At 45.6% G+C, this 14310-nt stretch overlaps 1 protein-coding gene across 7 annotated transcripts in view; it reads right to left on the reverse strand.

The window, feature by feature from the left end:
- The window catches only part of rin (ras GTPase-activating protein-binding protein 2), a 114241-nt gene that overhangs the window by 98326 nt on the left and 1605 nt on the right, over positions 1 to 14310 (reverse strand). The window lies entirely within an intron of this gene.

Consider the following 14310-nt stretch of genomic DNA (forward strand, 5'->3'; position numbering starts at 1 on the left):
CCCGCGCGCATCCTACATTCAATCCGTGGGTAAACGTGTGCGATAGGGACAACGAACACGGCTGAAGCAGAGATCAAACAATGTGGCCTATCTCTGTCACCCGGAGGGCGTGTGCAATAACATCTCTACCCCTGGAGGCCTGTAGACGAAGCACAGAGGAAGCACTCTACAAGTCTTGAAAAAGCATGAAAAGAAGAAGGGAGAGGGGGAGAGGGTGCCGCTCGAGCAACAACTGTAAACTTTGCTTTAACAGTGTGGTTGCGTTTGCTGGCGCACGCGCTAGCTAGGCAGCCATCAGCAGACAGCTCGCACACCCTTTTACATGCTGCACTCCCATCGCGAAGAAAACTGTGCAAAAAGTGTTGATCTTCTTGATATCAATGTGCACCAGCGTTTTTTTTTTTTTCATATCACATGTTCATATCACATGCCGCAATTAGGAAAAGTGTTTGGAACATTCAAATTTTGGCCCCAATGGACACAGTAGAATTTGGCTGGGGAATTTCACGAATTCGTATCTGCCGTGGTTTTGCATCGCTGAGACTATGTATGTTTAGATGAATGCCTCCTAATTCGTTTATAATAAAATGCGGTGGGTTCGCAAAAAGCCCAGAGCAGACTGACCTGCATTTATGTCAAATGCGGCCAGATCACGCACAAAAATTTCAAATTTCTGGGAGATTTCGATGACAACCGTACAAATGGAAGAAACGGTCAAAATCCGGGAGTCTCCCAGACAATCCAGGAGACTTGGCAGGTATGCTGTATGCCAGCCAATTACCAAGCATAAGTCACGCAGCAGTTTAACATGCTTCAATTAGGCATTTGGCTTGCCCAAAGCTTTTTTTTTTTTTCTTCCTGTGGCTTCACAGACCGTGGACATATATGTTGAGATGCTATTTGCATCGACATAAATTGCTATTTGCATCGACATAAATAATTTCGAGTTGTTTCATCCTCTCCCCCCCCCCCCCCCTTTTGTCAGAGATAGAAGAGAAAAATGCAGCTTTAGTACTGCAAGCGGCATCAAGTAGGAAATTGAAAGGCACTCGATAGAATCGGCTCACACAGGATTGTGCAAGGCTGACGAATTTGAGAGAAAGAAAGCACAAGGCAGACCAACAGGTGGAGAAATGTAATAAATGATAGGATAATGTGGGAAGAAGACAGCATAAATACAGAAGAAAAGCCATCGCTGAGCGCTAATGTGTATCACTGGCTTTGCACACGGTTCATTTTCGAGTTTCACGTGTCATAAAAGCACGACGTGTCATCTCGCAAGAGTGTTGCGTCTAAGCTGTGGCATACCTGTCAAGTTCAAGGATTCTGAGTCCGGGATATTTCCGCAACAGGGAGGGGCAGGATGGAATTGACGCTCAGGAGTATTTTCCTTTTGGCACCACAAGAAAACAAAAAAAGACATTGCGCAGAAACGAGAGGGGGGGGGAATCACAATTGCAAGCACCAACATCGGCGTTGAGGTTTCATAATGGCTTGGAGTGACCGAACAGGCGAGGTAGGTTTCCCACTAAGGTGAGACTCAAAAGGGAGCGCAAATACTCGCGAAATTTCGCGTCATCAAAACAACTCGCGCATGTCTTCCTGCAGTGATGGCGCTGAGGTCTTCCGATTCGGAGCAATTTTTGGAGCAGCGAAATTTTCATTTTGGAGCACTTTGGAACAGCAAAATTTCAATTTTTTCAGCACTTTGAAGCAGCAAAATTTTCTATTTTGGAGCAATCTGGAGCAGCTAACTTCCCATCCTAGAGGAGAAGCAAGATGCATTTACATTCAAGGGCATGAATAATTATTTTGGGACTTGTCTCCTGTGAAGAGCTAGAAATATTTCCATTCATTTCAAATTTCGTGAAACCTGTCATCTTAGGAGCACTCCCTATTTTAGTTAATGTAAAAAAAGGCAGCATTATGTTTGTTATTCTAAAAAACTTCAGTGATTATTTTCGTAGCAAAAAAACAGAATATTAGTTGAATAAAATTGTACTTCATGAAATAACATTCTATACACCTAACTGGTTATCAGTATATATGGCAGACGAACGCTGTGACGTACAACACTAGAGACACAGTCGACTCTGCATTTTCCTTAGACTACTAGGATATAGAAAGGTTATTTTTCTTCTCAACCGATTATACTGCTGGGCTTAACATGACGTCATTTAGCTAGACTCAAAGCCAACCTCCTCCGACACTCATCTCTCCCTTTGCTGAAAATATACAATTTAACAAACTTCATTTTCCCTTTGCAGTGATGTTATGTGGCTAGGACATTCTGTCTATACTCCAAAATTTCCCTGTAGTGTTCTAGAAAGCAGTGCATAAAGAAAAAGAACCTCGCAGGGTACCTTATGCATACACCCAGCACGACTAGAAAGCGAGAGCCATTTTATTTTTATTGCGATAGCAATTACAAGGACATTCTCTACAGGTCTTTGCCATTGCCAGGGGCATAGGTAATTTTTAATTTTTTTTGGGGGGGGGGGGGGGGGAGTGCACTGTGATCTGAAGGGGGGGCATGCAAATGGTAATATTGAGCTGTATACATTTGCCATGCCGAAAAATATTTCGGAGGAGGGGGGGGAAAGGGGGCATTCCCAATGTCAGTGGCATTCCCCCACCTGGCCACTGGCCGTCACCATCATACTTTCTGTAATATACCAATCAATAACATTCCCCGCGCATGATGTTTTACAAGCGGGCAAAAGCGCACGAGCAGGGGTGATGAACGCAGCTAAAGCAGAGATAAAAAAGTCAGTTTCGCTGCAAGGGCCAAGCGATGAATGCGATAACAACAACTTGAAATGTGATGCTCAGAACGGCAGGCAGATCGAAACATGCAGCGCGCTGCTCACGCACAAATGACGTACGAAAACATCTTACACAGGACGAATGCAAACGAACGTTTACTGCTCGACACTTAACGTGCTGTTTAAAGAAAAACAGTGCACAAAACGTAGTCACAAGTACAGATGAGTGCAAACTAAGAAGTATCCCTGTTATAAGTATCCATAAGTATCCATAACTGCCAAGTTCAAGGATATTGAATCCGGGAGATTTCCGCGACAGGGGGAGGGTGCGCTGAATTATTTGCCCCTATTTTTTTCCGCACGAAAAAAAAAACCCAAGGACAAGCACACAAAAAACATCACAAAATACAAAAAAGGGGGTGGGGGGGTCTTAATCGCAAGCGCCAACATCAGCGTTACAGTTTGGCCCCTCCAAGTGGCTTGGAGTGGCCAAACACATGAGGGTAGGGTTTTCCACTAAGGTGAGAGCACAACTAGCAGAATCTATTTCCGTCAAAATAACTTGCGTATGTCTTTCTGGGACACGCGTGAACAGACGGGAGGGCCACAGCTGGCTGCCGCAAAATCGTGGGTCAAAGCTGTTCTCACTAATAGATTCTTTTGACAGGAACGCCAAAATGCGTTTGGCCTTTTTTTTTACATATTTATTGCCTTTCTGCCGCTGCGTTAGCCGCGTGCCTTCGGGGCTCGCATATCGCTATCGCGTCGCAGCAACCGCGGTTATGTTATCAGCAGTTGCGGCAAACTGTAGTACCTTTTTTAATCCCCATGCGCTTGGCTACGCACGCACCGCATTATCGTTTTATGTTATCTACAATCGCATATGCAGCACTTTTGTGCGCCGAGTTCACGGAAAGCAGCGTTGTTTTGACTGGTTGAGCGTTGGACATGGGCAAACTTCCGGGGTTCTGTCAGTTACATCGTCGCCATACATGATCGTGTCAAGAATGACCGTGGTTTCGTCCAAAGCGGCTGTGGCAACAACAATCACATGCACTGTCTTCTACAGTGTGTGTGCCGGTTGCACGCGTACTTCCGAAGCTTCGAGTAAGCTGCTCTCAGCCTTTATTCGACGGTTCCCGTACTAAAGCTCGTATCACCCGCCATGATTGAGAAATGTGTTCGGAACATTCAAAATTAAGCCCAATGGACATAATGAAATCGGGCTAGGGAATTTCGGGAATTCGTGTGCCGCGGTTTCGCATCACTGAGGTTCTACTGTACGTTTAGAGGAAGGCCTCTTAAATTCATTTATAATAAAATTGGGTAGGTTCGAAAAGCCTGGAGTGGATTGAGCTGCTTTTTTTGTTTATGCGGCCAGATCACGCACAGAAATTTCCATTTCTAGGAGATTCTTATTACAATCATACGATCGGAAGAAACAATCGAAATCCGGGAGACTTGGCAGGTTGTACTTCTCTGTGTATGAAAAGCGTGCTCTTTTTGCAAAGCAGGCCTGTGCAGCTAGCGAAGTGACCTTTTCGTTGGGCCCAGCAACGTGGGGGGGGGGGGGGACGTTGTTATGAACATTGGGTGCGATCACTAGCAATCGCACTGATTCTCCAGGCATTCAAGACAACTCTTATTTATACACTTCTATCTTGTACTCTCAATGGGAAGACTGTTGGTATCGCATTCATTGCTAAGAGCCCAAGTGAAACTAACAAATAGTATCTTTTGGACACGACACGTCGCATAACTCAAATGAATGCTGACTAAAGAGACAATGATCCCTCCGATTACCGAAGCGGTTTTTGCACTGTCAGTAGCAAAGAAAGTTTAAGAGCATGGCTCATTAGGTTACGAAATAGCGCGCTCACGAATGCACCCTTCAAGCGACGCAACTTTCGCCCCCCTACCCCTCCCACCCCTTCCCCCCCCCCCCAAAACACGAAACAATGAATGCGATGAAGTGATGTTTAATTTTTTTAACCATCAGCGATTGACCTTGAAAAGCGAGAGGCGGACATGTAACAAGGTGTAACCGCATCACCGTGGGCCTTTTGACCCCAAAGCCGCCAGCGATAGCCTCTTTTTAGAAAGCTGCGCATATTATAACTAATTCCAGCTGCTCCGACCATTGATTGATTGATATGTGGGGTTTAACGTCCCAAAACCACCATATGATTATGCGAGACGCCGTAGTGGAGGGCTCCGGAAATTTCGACCGGGCTCTTTAACGTGCACCCAAATCTGAGCACACGAGCCTACAATATTTCCGCCTCCATCGGAAATGCAGCCGCCGCAGCCAGGATGCGATCCCGCAACCTGCGGGTCAGCAGCAGAGTACCTTACCTTAGCCACTAGACCACCGCGGCGGGGTAACCGGAGAAGGCAAGCAGGTTAGGGGGAGACAGAAGGTTAGGTGGGCAGATGAGATTAAGAAGTTTGCGGGCATAAATTGGCAGCAGCAAGCATAGGACCGACTTGACTGGCGGAACATGGGAGACGCCTTTGTCCTGCAGTCGACATAGTCAGGCTGATAATGATGACATTAGACAGACCTGATGTCATTTTACCTGTGTCTGTTACACGGCGAAAGCAAATGTCATTTTGAAATGATGACCATGACCTCCCGAGTCATGGATTTTGGGAGAAATAAAAATGTACCAAAGCTTGCATGTAACATGCATGTATCCACAAAAATCATTGTTATGCGTAAAAAGGTGCTTCTAGAATGTAAACGCGGCCGTTTTACACAACTTGCCACAGCTGCAAGAAACACTCGAAAACCAACAGGGCCGACGATATGACCAGGCAGGAGTACAGTTGTAAAGGGAGCTGAAGCAGGGCGCATGACTGACTTCCCAGCTGCAGAAATGAGACAGTGGCAGCGATTTCATGTAGTCACCACCTTAGCCACCACAATACGCGTAATCGGATGATCAACAACCGAGACACAGGCAACAACAACAGAATAAAAATGAAACATGGCCAGCGTCCAGCTGCTGTAGAGAATAGCTTTTCTTTTTTCATTTTTAGAGACTTTCACACATGCCATTATGTCACCAAACTAGAATAGGTTGATCTACTTGAGAATAAAATATTTACGAATGATAAATGTTGATTGATTTTGATATATGGGGGTTTAACATCCCAAGACCACCATATGATTTTATTACGAGACACGCCGTAATGGAGGACTCGGGAAATTTCGACCAGTTGGGATTCTTCAACGTGCACCCAAATCTGAGTCGGGATTCGATTCCGCGACCTGCAGGTCAGCAGCAGAGTACCTTAGCCACTAGAACACCGCAGCGGGGCCAAATGATGAAAGTTGCTTATGCATAAGTCAACATTCATCTCTCTAAAAGTCCCTGGCATCGAGACTACTCATTTGGTCCGAAATCGAATGTGTTCCGGGAACCCATTCGACAGAAAATGTCATTTTCGTAAAATGGCATTAGTTTTCCCCTGTGGCAGCAAACAAATGACATTACAAACGAATGAGATTCGCTGTACCGTATTTACTCGCATAATCCTTGCACTTTTTTTTTTCCCAAAAAAACCATGGAAAGTTGGGGGTGCGATAATTACGCGGGGAAAATTTTCCGCGGAAAGGTACAGCGCAAGAAAAAAAAAACGGCCACAAATTGCAGTTTTTCCACAAGCAACTAAAAGCTTCAAAAAGTGCTGATACAAGGCTTACCTTTACAATGAAACTAGATGTTCAACCTTTGGCAAATCAAGGTTTATTTGCACAGACTAAAGTCACTAGCTAATAAGTCTCTTCGGCGAACTACTCGGAGCCCGAATCAAGACTGCCATCTTCGTCGCTCATAGCAGCATCATCAGACTCATCGCCAGCTTCAGCGTGGTCTCCCTCGTCATTTTTGTAGACCACGTCGTCTTCCGTCCCGTCCAAGGCGTTGGAGATCCCAGTCTTTTTGAAGCTGCGGATGATAATTTCTGACGAAATCATGGACCATGCCTCGATTACCCACGAACAAAGGATCTCCACCGACGGCTTCTTTATCTTGCCCCCGGGAGTCATTGCGTGGTCGCCTTCGGCCATCCATTCCGAATACAGCCTCCGAACATTATCCTTGAACGGCTTGTTCAAGGATACGTCAAGAGGCTGCAACATCGAAGTCAGACCGCCCGGTATGACAGCGAGGTCAGTCCGCAGCTCCTTCAGCTTCGCCCGAACGGAGTCGACCAGGTGACCGCGGAAGCTGTCCACAACCAGCAGCGACGAGTAAAGAAGTGCTCCAGCGCGTCGACCCCAAACAGTTTTTACCCAGTCGACCATAAGGTCGGCGGTCATCCACCCTTTCTCCTGTACACGCACGTGTATTCCAGGGAGAAACTTGGCCTTCGGGAGGGTCTTCCACTTAAAAATAATAAATGGGGGCAGCTTCCGCCCGTCCGCTGTTACGGCGAGCATGACGGTGCACCTCTGCTTCTCGGCGCCCGTCGTTCTAATATGCACACTCCGCACACCCTTCTTCACCTTTGTGCTTGGCGGCATGTCGAAGTTGAGCGGAGTTTGATCCGCGTTTCCAATTTGTGAGAGCAGGAAGTTCCTTTGCTCCCGAATCCTAATCACAAATCGATGAAACTCGATGACCTTATCATCGTACGCCGAAGGTAGCCGTTGACACAGAGTCGGCCCTTTCCCGAGCGAGAGTCCACTTCGGCGCATGAACCGTGTGGCCCACCCGTTGCTCGCGTGGAAATCTCGCGCCGGGATGCCTTCCTTCCGGGCAATTATGCGCGCCTGATTTCTCAGCAGCTTGATCGAAACGGCACACCTGTCCGCGCGTAGACTCTTGATGTATTCGAGTAGTGCCGCCTCAACCTGTGGGTATCTTCCAGTCTTAGGCCCAGGGAACGCTTTGCGTGATTTGTTTGTGGCTTTAAGCTGTTCGTGCTGCCGTCGCCAGTAGTGCACACAGAACTCGTCCACGCCGAAGTGCCTGCCGGCGGACCTGTTGCCGTGTTCTAGAGCATGGTCGATGACCTTTAGCTTGAAATTAGCTGTATAGCTCTTGTATCGGCTCATCGCGTAGCCGCAGAAAGGACAATGCTAGCCACGGATCACAACTGCGCTACCTCAGAACACCGCACCACAGACCGCACTACTAACACTAGCGCCGTGCCACAGAACACCGTCATACGCCGTGCCACAAGTGCTACTACGCAACTTGTGGCTTGGTTTGGATTAGATTAGAGCTCCGTTCTAGCAAGTTAGTAATTGTTTCTCTTCCCTTTTGAAACAGGGCACGCGCATCACGCGCCAAAGGAATAAAAGTAAATAAATAAATAACTGGTCTATTCGTCCAGTGGCCAGGCGTCAGCTTCCTTAATGCACATCAGAATTTCCTCAAACGCTCAAACACACACACAAGCAAGCGCCCAATAGTTCGGTGTAAGTCGAGCCGAGCCAAAGCTAGCCGTCTTCCGCACCTACTCTATGGAGGAAAGAAAAACATGACCTGCTCCATTCACGTGGTTTAAACTTGTCTGACAACGGCACTTGGATGTTTACTCTGACAACGGCACATGTTGGATCACTTTAGTTTGCCCCCGACTCATCCGAATCGAGTGACGGGTTGCGGGTGCGCGGGGTTTAAGAAGAGGAGGGTGTGTGGGGCGTTTCCCTGGCCGATGTGTTTTCTCGGCCCCTCTGTTAAGCTGGTCCCAGCGTAGCAGGAGAGTCTTCGTGGAATTTACCCGGTTGCAATGGGTCTCATCAGCATGCATGATGCATAAGAGATGGCACTAGGCTAATAGGTGCTATTATCATCATTGGCTCTAAGCAGCAGACGACATCTGCTGCTGCGATTTTTGGGGTGCGATAATTATGCGAGGAAAAAAAATCGCATTTTTTTTGGTCGATGTTGGGGGTGCGAGGATTACGAGAGTGCGAGAATTATGCGAGTAAATACAGTAAATGACATATTTGCAGTGTGACAGGGGTATTAGTGTTTATCCTATGTGGATTTCGCATTATAGAGGCAAAAAGCATAAAAGAATCGCACCAGAATCATTTTGCGAGAGCACTCCCTTTTTAAAATTTTTTTTTATATATTGACACTGCAGGTGTAACGTAGCTCAATGTACAGTATTAACGAAACAGTAGCAAGCGTGATGTTAAAATAAGAGATAAAATTAGAAAATATAGGAGCACGTCCTAACGTCCAGCCACGACGACGAGGACGTAGCAGCATGTTGAAGAAGTTATCAAAAGGTTGAATAAAACATATCACACTATAGTGATGGGAGACTAACACAAAAGAAGGAAGAAAACAGGAACGAGAACAAACAATTGGAAACTACAGTACAGACTGCTAAAAGTTCACAGAAAAAAACCAACCCCGTTTGAGCACAAACTTGCAAGTATGTCCCACCACGGAACTCTGAGATACAATCTCAGCACTGAGCACATGGCAGCAAACGAAACCGAATCAAGCCGCGCGGCTCACATTTCCCGTCAACTCCGTACGCCACAATGGTGATTTGTACGATATTTGACTGCCGCAAGAGGAGTAACTGTAACCGAGACAAAAAAAGGAGCAGCAGCAGGGATGTAGTGTTTGCCAAACGTTATCACAAACCCATGCAACCGCACGAAAAAGCTGTTCGAAAAGCGGAGCAAATGGCTCATGCACGCATTAACAGGACTGACCTCAAGACTGACAAATGTACGTGAGTGCGGGCATAGTCACTTCATAACAGGCAAGTTATGTTTCTAAATCTTGTGCAAAGTTGTTTCACCCATTACGTGCAACACCATGGACTCTGACACTGCAGACATAAAGGATCCAAGTTTCTCGGTCAACACTGCCTCGCTGCTGGTTGCATAATATTCAGAACGATTCTCCTTCGTCCCACGTGCAAGGCGTTCAAAATGAGCGCACTACACCAAAAAAACGATCCGCTGCACGAACAAAAACATGGTGCGGTCACTGTGCCCCATGGGCTCCGTAATGGCAGTCGAAACAAAGGAACCGGCGTCACTTGCAAGTTATGCGGAAGTTTTTTGGAAAGCATAGAAATAGGAAATGGAAAAGCCCGAGCAGAAAAATGAAACAGATTTCATGATGTGCAGTAAGCAGAGTAAAAGCAACAGAAATGCTGCGAACACAAATCACTGCAAAAGATCAACCTGAAAAGAACAGGGACAAAATTATAAAAAGAAAAAGCCACGCAAACATATTCTGGGTAAAACGGAGCTAATGTGTGTTGCCATTGAGAAGAAATATGACATACCAGCACAAGAAAATGATGCAAAGGGAATCAAACCCTAACTAGACTGCTTATCAAGTGAATAAATTGTTGAGGTTTAATGTCCCAAAAGCACTAACATACTTGTCAAGCTCAAGGATTATGAATCTGGGAGTGGGAGATTTCTGCAACAGAGGGGGGGGGGGGGGGGGCATGAAAAAAACATTGCAAAAAAAACGGAGAGGGGAAGGGGGTCCGTCAACTTCAGCGTTGCAGTCTTATCGAACACACGACAGTAGGATTTACCCAACTACAGTAGAAGGTGAGAGTCTCAAAGAGGGTGCGCAAATATTCGTATCCCCTGAAATTTCGCGTGATCAAAACAACTAGCAAAATCTATTTCTGTAAAAAGAACTCCCCCATGTCTTCCTGGAACACATGTGAATAGACGGCATGGCGCAGCCAGCTGCCTGGAAAGCGCCGGTCGAACCTTCGTTTGAGGGCAACTAAAAACTGAATGCTAAAGTAAAGCCAAAGTACCCAGATCAACAAAAACATCACTAGATTCTTTGGATGGGAACACCAAAACGCTTCTAGCCTTTTTTATGTCCTTATTGCCTTTAATATACCGCTGCACTGGCCACGTGCTCTCGACTAGTATTCACTATTGATGATCGCATTGTCTCGCCGTAACTGCGGTTTCGCATGCAATGGTTGCGGAAAACGGTAGTTCCATTTTCAATCCGCACGCGCTGGCGGTGCATGTGCCTTAAAACCAAGTTGTTTTTTTGTTATCTATGACCCCATTAGCTGCGGTTTTATCTGCAGCGGTCGTGAAAAGCAATGTCACTTGGCTGGTTGAGCATTGGACGCACATTCCCCTTTCAGTTTCTGCAAGTTACATCGCCGCCACACATGATCCCTGTCAAGAGCGATTGCGGTTTCGTCCACAGCAATTGTGGTGAACAACAAACACACTGCATCCGCTGGCCGCAACACACTGCATGCACTGGCCGCGCACATTCTTCCAAAGCGTCGAGCACGCTGCTCTCGCCCTTTGTTCCCCAGTTTCGGTACTGAAGTTCATATGACCAATTAGGAAAAGTGTTCACGACATTCGAATTTCGGCCCAATGGATATAGTGAAATTTAACTGGGAAATTAAACTAATTCGTATCTGCCGGTTTCGCATCACTGAAATTCTACTGTACGTCTAGATGAACATCTCCTAAGTTTGTTTACAATAAAATGTGATGGGTTTACACAAAGTTTGGATCGGATTGGGCTGCACTTTTGTCAATACAGTCAGATCACACACAGAAATTTAGACTTCCGGGAGATTTTCCTGACACTCATACAAACACAAACTGATCTAACTTGAAGAGTCGTCAGGTGTGCATTACGCCTCCTACAGAGTGATGTCTGTGTCATGTAACCTTTGGGCCCCAAGTGTGAGAATAAAATTTAGGCCCATTTTAGAATCCAATTAAAACACATTCTAAATGTTTTCGGTGTCCAACACTATGCAGAGCATCCCTGCACACAGAGGATGCCTACAGAGGGCTTTTTATAGCTTCAAATGCTGATGTCTCCATGCCTATATGGACCAGGTTCAAGGGAACCAAATTGGCAACCCCAAAAAGGACCAGGATGGGTTACGTGATGTGTAGGACCGACAACAAAATGTCACACAGAATGGGAAACACAGCTATGGCAGAAACTTAGTTAAATTAAGTTAACAAGCATAAAATGAAATCAGCTTATTCAATACGATATAACTTGTAGGTCATTGGGAGAGGCCTTTGTCCTGCAGTGCACATAGAACGCTTGTGTCCGTCTTGTGACAAGTGCACACTGCGCTTGTGTCGGTCTTGTCCTTCATCCCAAGTGTTCGTCTTTTAACAGTGGACAATAAGGTAACAATGAATAGCTACCAACTTGCCCAAGCAAGTACCATTATAAGACGCATAGAATAGCATAGAATAGAAGATCCCCTTGACCAAAAGCCTTTGGTAAAGGGGATCGTCACATGCAAAGTCACAGGTAGTGTCCAAATAGTGCCGAAGTGTAGAGGCGCAAGCGTGCCTGTACACTTAGGCTATTCAAAGTGACAGGCGAAGCAAAAGCTGCCTCCTAAGACGCACAAACCGATTCTGGCAGCTGAACAGAGCTTTGCGAGCAGGATTTACGGCAACTAATAATATACACATGTAAAGTAACAACCAGAATGACAAGTTTGAATGGCTGTCAAAGCTACAGAATATAATGCAATATAGTGCAGTATAATGACCTAGGCAGAAAGCATGTGAGGGTGAAGAGAAGCAATGTAAAGGTGAGATTGGGGAAAGAATGAGAGGGCAGGTAATTCTAAGTTTATTGTGTAGTGTAGTATAATGATCTAGGCAGAAAGGATGTGAGGGTGAGAAAGAGTAATATGCAAAATAAAATACTAAACCACGTCACACCTAACAATATAACAGGGCTCTCTTTAAATAAATAAATAATATATATATATATATATACACACACACACTCCCAAATGCTTGTACTATCTAATGTAATCCTGAATGCCACAATCCCAGACTTGCGTCGGTTTATGATGCGCTGTCTAAAAATTTGCCTCTTCAGTATCTACAAAAAGCATTCTGTTCAATGGCATTTTGTACAAATGAGCCCCACAAACCCTTAACTAGTCAACTTGAAGCTTCCACTTTTATGCCTAACTAAAATTACATATCAGCTACAATTCAAAAATGGCAATTCAGGTTGCGTTTTTTTTTCTTTATGGCACAAGGTTTTTTTTTTTTCGAAACAATACAAAGATCTTGCACAATACTGAATTTCCAATATAGAGCATTTAGTTTAAACTGCACCTAGCATCTAATTGGATCCTAACCTAGTGTTGTGGTGGTACAGTGCAAAATAAGATGTACATAACCACACAGTGTAGAGCCCCATTTTTCACAGCTCTGTACTTCTGGAGCATATGCAAGCAAAAATGCACAAAAACCATTTCCCAAGCAAACTTATTAATGCTGCATTGCGACTAACAAGCACAGTCCAAGCTACCAATAACACTGCTGTTGCACTCGACGAGGCATCAGTGTTTTTATTTATTACCATTAAATGAAGTACAACACATAGCAACTACGACAACAGTGCTTGTAAGAGCAACAGAGCGCTCCAGTATATTCAAATTGTCAACGCTATTAAAATGTAACAAATTATATAGTTCCAACAGAATAACACTGTGTCTAAAGCTACGTCTGATGTACGCAAAACTAGGAGTCAAATGATACGTCGGGTGTGCCCAAAAGCTGAAGGTACATTACTGTGCATCAGAATCGTGTGCCTAAAGATACATCGGCCATAGCGATGTAGTGGGTTGCTCCAGTCGCAGGGTGGGTCGCGGCTACCACGTAACAGTTCGCAAAAGACTGACAAGGAACGAGCCGAGCCAGCATTGCCTATGACAACCGAAAACCGTGCATCGCATATGGTTGGGTGTCGCAGTCAGTGGTGCCAGTCATTGACTTCTGTCATTTCCCAGTGTGAATGCCTCCTTAAAGGACTACAGACACAAAACTGAAAATGTGATAACTTGTCTGATAGATTTGTCTAGGCCTTAGTATCAATGATTTGAAACTGCGTGTCATGTCACCGCCCCCCACACGCGAAATGAGCCTTCAGATTTTGTGTAAATAACGAAGTGCCATCTGCATCGCAAGTTTGTGCTAGCTGCCACGATCCTTGCGAGCGTTCACTCCTAGCATACCTTTTGAACAGAAAGAAGGGGCAGACTCGCCGGAAGTTTGCCTCGGCAGTGCATTGTTTTGGGGGGGAGCACACTAATAGTTGCAACTTCTTATAGTAGATTATAGCAATGCACCTAGGGCCTTCGCAGCAAAAAAAAAAAAAAAAGTGTCTGGGCGGTGCTCATGCGAACATGGTGTTCTGTGACCCCGTAACCAGTCAAGTTTGCATTTTGGGTGCCGCCTCACTTGATGCTCTTGAAACCGCAACTACAACAGTCTCAAAAACTAACCAACGCACATGAGGCCACTGTTTTTTTTTTTCTTAATGAAAGCTTGAGTAGGCGAGAAAGTGTCCGACGTCTCTTTAGACTCCCTGATCCGCGGGTTCACGAGGTCAATCGTGCAAACGAACAACGGATGGGCGGGACGGGTTGGTCGAATAGGGAGTCACTTGAGTGCAAGCTCGCGAGAAAGCGCGACGTCCAACGCATCCTCAGACTCCTTGTTACGGATATACGCGTCCGACGTATCTTTAGGCTCTCGGTTTCACGTACGTCCGGC

Source organism: Rhipicephalus microplus, chromosome X, assembly GCF_043290135.1.
Source record: "Rhipicephalus microplus isolate Deutch F79 chromosome X, USDA_Rmic, whole genome shotgun sequence".
Lineage (NCBI taxonomy): Eukaryota > Metazoa > Arthropoda > Arachnida > Ixodida > Ixodidae > Rhipicephalus > Rhipicephalus microplus.